This window comes from Arachis duranensis, chromosome 1, assembly GCF_000817695.3.
Source record: "Arachis duranensis cultivar V14167 chromosome 1, aradu.V14167.gnm2.J7QH, whole genome shotgun sequence".
NCBI lineage: Eukaryota > Viridiplantae > Streptophyta > Magnoliopsida > Fabales > Fabaceae > Arachis > Arachis duranensis.
In genome coordinates this window covers 32,115,974-32,122,125 of record NC_029772.3, presented here as the reverse complement: position 1 = coordinate 32,122,125, position 6,152 = coordinate 32,115,974, and the positions used below count along the sequence as shown (strand labels likewise).

Genomic DNA, 6,152 nt, shown 5'->3' with positions numbered 1-6,152 from the left:
TCTTCATCACAGAGAGAGGCATCAGATTTATGCTTGATCCAAGGTCACATAGTGCCTTCTCAAATGTGATGGTCCCTAGAATGCAGGCAATCAGGAAGCCTCCGGGATTTGGCAATTTCTAAGGTAGCTTCTTTTGCACTAAAGCACTACACTCCTTGGTCAGCACCACTATTTTATTCCCCCCCAGGGGCTTCTTCTCAGAGAATATGCTTTTCAAGCAGGCCATATAGGGAGGCTTCCTCTCCAACACCTCCGCAAAAGGAATATTAATTTGTAACTTCTTGAAGACTACCAAGAATTGAGCAATTTGCTCATCCTCAATCTCCTTTTGCACGTTTTGAGAGTGTTGTACTTCAGGAGCCTTCATCACTACTAGGGTATGTACTAGTGCATTCTCAGTCTCCTCTTGAGCCTTTTTCTCCTTCAATTCTTCAGCAACATCTTCTTTTTTAGGCACGGCCTCCTTGTCCATAGTGAGGACCTTTCACTCTTCCCTTGGATTTATTTCTGTGTTGCTTGGAAGAATGTTGGGAGGTCTCTTAGGTATTCTGCTGCTCAACTGACTCACTTGTATTTTCAAGTTCTGAATTAGAGATTGAGTTTCTTGCATGAAGCTATAAGTGGTCTTGGATAGATTAGAGACTATTGTGGCCAGGTCAGAAAGGCTGTGTTTGGATGTCTCCATCTGCTGCTGAGAGGGTTAGAACTGCTTTTTGTTGAACCTATTCTGATTGGTTCCACCCTGATTCTTATTGAAGCCCTGTTGAGGCCTCAGTTGCTCATTCCACCCAAAGTTAAGGTGATTCCTCCATCCCTAATTAAAAGTATTTGCATAAGGATCATTATGGAATTTTTAGAGAAATTTTCCATGTAATTCAATTCCTCCACGGTGGGCTGAGTAACATCATATACGTCCCCTTGAGTGTGGCTCCTAGTCATACCATAGGATGCATCTTGTGTGTTGACAGCTGAAACTTGCATCCCAGTCAAGTGCTGAGAGATCATGCTTATCTGTTGGGACATGAGCTTATTTTGAGTTAAGGTGGCGTCTAGTGTGTCCACTTCCATGACTCCTCTCTTCTAAGTAGTCCCAGTGTTTACAGGGATCTTCTCAGAAGTGTACATATACTGGTTGTTGGCAACCATCTCAATAAGCTCATTTGCCTCTTCAAGCGTCTTCTTCATGTATAGTGAACCGCCTCCAGAGTGATCTAGTGACATCTTGGCCATCTCAAAAAAGCCATCATAAAAGATCTCTAGCCTAGTCCAATCTGAAATTATGTTGGAAGGACATCTCTTGATCAGCTGCTTGTATCTCTCCCAGGCTTCATAGAGGGACTCTCCCTCTTTCTGTCTGAAGGTCTGGACTTCCACTCTAAGCTTACTCAGCTTCTGGGGTGGAAAGAACTTGGTCATAAATTCATTGACCACCTTGTCCCATGTATCCAGGCTTTCCTTGGGTTGAGAATCCAGCCACAGCTTTGCTCTATCCCTTACAGCAGAGGGGAAGAGCATGAGCTTGTAAATCTCAGGGTTCACTCTATTTGTTTTAACAGTATCACTGATTTGCAGGAAGTCAGATATGAACTTGTTGGGGTCCTCCTACGGGAGTCCATAAAACTGACAATTCTATTGCACTAGAGTGACCCATTGAGACTTGAGCTCGAAATTATTGGCACCAATGGCAGGTACAGATATATTGCGCCCATAGAAGTTAGCAGTGGGTGCAGTATATGAGCCAAGCATCTTCCTTTCTTGCTCTTCAGCGTTCGGATTCCCTGCATTAGCTGCAATAGTGGTCTCTTCAGCTTCCTTCTCAAAAGTTTTCATGAGATTCTCTTCGGATTTGTAAGCTTTGGCTTGTTGTGAACGCTGCCTTAAGGTCCTTTCAGGCTCAGAATCAAAATCAAGAAGGGGTTCCTTGTCCCTGTTCCTGCTCATAAACAACAAGAAATAAAGAAAAAGTGGAAGTCTCTATGTCAAAGTATAGAGAAATCCCAGTGAGATATTCTAAAATAAAATAAAATAAGCAATTAACCAAAAAAAATTGAAAATAAAGATGGAAGATTTAACCTAAAAAAATTTTAAAATTGGAAAAAAAGGGTTTAAAAATTTTCGAAATTCAAAAAGAAAGAGAAGACACTAAAAAAACGTCAAGCTTAAGATTTGAAATTAAATGAAAATAAAATAACTAAAACAAAATTTGAAAAGCAAGGGAAAGATAAATAAGATAAAAATCAAAAATAAAAAAAATAAACAAGATAGGAATCAAAAATAAAAAAGGAAAATAATTAAATAAAAACTAGTAAAATACCTAATCTAAGCATCCAGACAACCAGTAGCTGTCAATCACGAACAATCCCTGACAACGGCACCAAAAACTGGTGCGCGAAATTAGGACTCACACAACTTAACCAGCAAGTGCACCGGATCATCCAAGTAATACCTCAGGTGAGTGAGGGTCGATCCCATAAGGATTGTCGGACTGAGTAAGTAATAGCTATTCTGTTGGACTTAGTCAGGCAAATAGTAAAAGGAGTTGTTGTTGAAAATGCATAAAACAAGATAATGAAGAAAGCAATGAGAAATTGGTGTAAAATCAATATAAGAAAATAGTTAAGGTCTCGGAGATGTTTATCTTTCTGGATTAAAACTTCTTACTAACTATTTTAACAATGAATGATTCATTCTATGGGAAACTGTAAGTGATTAAACCCTAATCCCTTAGTGATTTAATCTCCTCTGATCCTCATCAAACGCCATTTCTGTGGTCATTCAATTCAAATTGGAGGGTGAAGTTCAGAAAGCTAGTTTATACCACAAAGGCCCTAATCACCCCAAATGCTAGCTAAATAGATGTTGCTTATCCCCAACAGGATGTGGATTAGCTGTCTAGGAGGTGTATTTTCAAGCTGTAGTTCAAGCGATCTCTCCCGAGAATCACAAGAACCCATGTAGAAAAAGGGTCCTACTCCCGTTCCACCTAATTTCATTAGATTAAGAACAAAAATACACCTTAGAATTGAATCAAACATATACCAAAATAGAAGAGTAATAATCTTAATCCATAGAAATAAACAGAGCTCCTAACATTAACCAGGAGGTTTAGTTGCTCATAACTTTACAAAGAAAACAGGGTTCTTAAAAGTTGTAGAGGGGAGAAGATCCTAAACCTAATTGATCTTCTCCTTTAAATACTAACCTAATAATAAATGCTAAACCTAAAATATATTATTTTAAAAATAAAGATTACAAAGATAAGATAAATAAAACTAATAAGTGCTAAATCCACTTGGAGGCCCAATTTAGTGTGAAACGGACTGCATCTAGCGTTCAACTTCAAGATTTGGGCGTTGAACGCCAGAGAGGGAAGCGCGCTTCTAACCTTATGCCCGCCTGCTGGCGTTGAACGTCAGGTGGGCGTTCAGCGCCCAGGGGGGAGCTGCCAGCATGTTCCTTTCTAGCCCCAGGCTTCTCCAAACTGCTTCGAATTTCACTAAGACCATAAAAATACAAGAAAAACTTAAAGTAGCATCCAAAGGTGATTTTTGCACAAAAACCAAGTAAAAGTAAATAAAATCTAACTATAATAATATAAAAACAACTAGAAAATGGGTATAAAATGCTCAGGCATCAGCCTCTACTCCTCGTTGTGTGATCATGAAGCCCATAAATTTTCTGGCCTCCATTCTGAATGCGCATTTTGTTGGATCAAGTTTCATTCGGTGTTTCCTTAAAGTGCCTAATATAAGCTTGAGGTCGCTAATGAGCTCGTCGCCTGTTTTCATCTTGGCTAGCCTGTTGTCAATAGTTTGAAGGACATGACTGTCTAGCAGTGCGTGCCTTCGGGAGTCATGAATGCCATTTTCTCCTCATCCGACTTGTGCATTGGTATTTAGTTGTACCTTGAGTGGGCATCTATGAAGCTGAGGTACTGGTGTCTCGAGGCGGCATCCACTAGTCCGTCAATCTTTGGCAGGGGAAAGGCGTTTTTTGGATAAGCTTTGTTCAAATCTATGTAATCGATGCACATTCGCCAATTGCCATTCGCCTTCTTAACCACCACGACGTTGGTCAACCAGGTCGCGTAAGGTAGTTCCTAGATGAAGCCAGCTTTGAGCAAGATTTTGACTTTTTTTCTGACTTCGGTTGCTCAATCAACAAACATTTTCCTTCTTCTTTGGGCTACTGGCTTGACTTTGGGATCTACGGCTAGCCAATGAGACATCAGAGCTGGATCTATTCCCAGCATGTCAACTGGATTGAATGCGAAAAGGTCCCTATTTTCCTCCATGATTTCCATGAGTTTGCTTTTTAAGTTGAAGGGTAGATTCCTGTTGATGAATGTGAATTCGTCCTTGGTTTACCCTATTTATAACTTTTTCATATTTCCCTCTAGTTTGAATAAGTGACATAAAATTCGGGTTAGAAAAATTTTGGAAATCATTCTTTCTTATAAGTTTCAATTGTTTAGGACTAGCTTGGAAAAGTGACATATAATTCAACCTAAGGACTATTCTTAAATCTTATTTGAAACTAAATCAGATTTATGCTTCATCTTTTTTCTTAAATAATTAAATAAGAAATTAGCTATTAATTAGGTTAAAGAGAAATTGAATTGTCAAGGAATTGGAATTTGATCATTTATGATTTGTCGTAATTGATCTCTGCATGCCTTAAAAAAATGAACACAAAGATTGTTTTTCTAGAGAGAGAATATCTCTGAAACCTTAAGATTCTCATCATTATTATTTTCACTCACTGTTTGCTATTTTATTTGCCTCTGTTCACGTTTAATTCCCTCATATTTCTATTTTATTATTTTTCTAATTAGAATAATCAATTAATCATTGTTTCTTAGTCCTTTAATCCTTGTGGGAACGATAATCCACTCACTGTGGTATTACTTGATACGATTAAGTGCACTTGCCGAGTTGTGATTTTGAAAAATTTCGCATTAACGGCGTCTAGTAGTGAAATAGGGAGGAGGTGACCTACAACGACACTCTAATGCTTAAGTCAAAATGGATCAAAGAGGTAGAATTTTAAGGTTTCGTGTGTCGCATACCAAGGGGAGTCTGAGACTCCCCTTATATAAGTGTTTTTCCTTCCTCCGATCTTCTAAATTGGGAAAGATATGATTTGTATTCGAATTTAAATGCTGGTGAGAGATTTGTGGCTATCTAGAAGTTTTCGGATTCTTGGACTGAGAGGGGCAAATTGAGCTTGAGGGTCGAATTGTCGCTAGGCAGAACCCGAGTCCATAACAAATTCTTTTCTTTAAAGCCTCTTCTACTATTTGTGATAATATTCTAGACTTATTAAGGACCTATGAGATTTGTAGTGGGTAGAAAGTAAATCTTAATAAGACGGTGGTGCACGAAATTGTAAATCACACCTTTCACAATTCGTACCACTAACCAGCAAGTGCACTGGGTCGTCCAAGTAATACCTTACGTGAGTAAGGGTCGATCCCACGGAGATTGTTGGCTTGAAGCAAGCTATGGTTATTTTATTATTCTTAGTCAGGATATCAATTATAATTATCAGTTTGAATTATGAAAAATAAAAGAGCATGAAATAAATAATTGTTACTTAATAATGGAGAATATGTTGGAGTTTTGGAGATGCTTTGTCTGCTTTATTTCAGCTTTTCTCTTGTAATCCTCTTCCCACACGCAAGGCTCCTTCCATGGCAAGCTATATGTAGGGTGTCACCGTTATCAACGGCTACTTCCCATCCTCTCAGTGAAAATGGTCCAAATGCTCTGTCACAGCACGACTAATCATCTGTTGGTTCTCAATCATGTCGGAATAGAATCTATTGATTCTTTTGCGTTTGTCATCACGCCCAACACTCGCGAGTTTGAAGCTCGTCACAGTCATTCAATCCCAGAATCCTACTCGGAATACCACAGACAAGGTTTAGACTTTCCGGATTCTCATGAATGCCGCCATCAATTCCAGCTTATACCACGAAGATTCTGATTAAGGAATCTAAGCGATACTCATTCAGTCTGATGCAGAACAGAGGTGGTTGTCAGGCACACGTTCATGGATTGAGGAAGGTGATGAGTGTCACGGATCATCACCTTCTTCATAGTTAAGCGCGAATGAACATCTTAGATAAGAACAAACGTGTTTGAATGGAA

General features: G+C 38.9%; 1 non-coding gene across 1 annotated transcript; it reads left to right on the top strand.

Moving 5' to 3' along the window:
• The first annotated feature begins 1,274 nt into the window (after nucleotides 1-1,274).
• LOC127743102 (small nucleolar RNA R71) lies at nucleotides 1,275-1,383 on the top strand. Its single transcript, XR_008004399.1, has one exon. It is a non-coding gene; the product is annotated as a small nucleolar RNA R71 (small nucleolar RNA).
• Nucleotides 1,384-6,152: the final 4,769 nt, after the last annotated feature.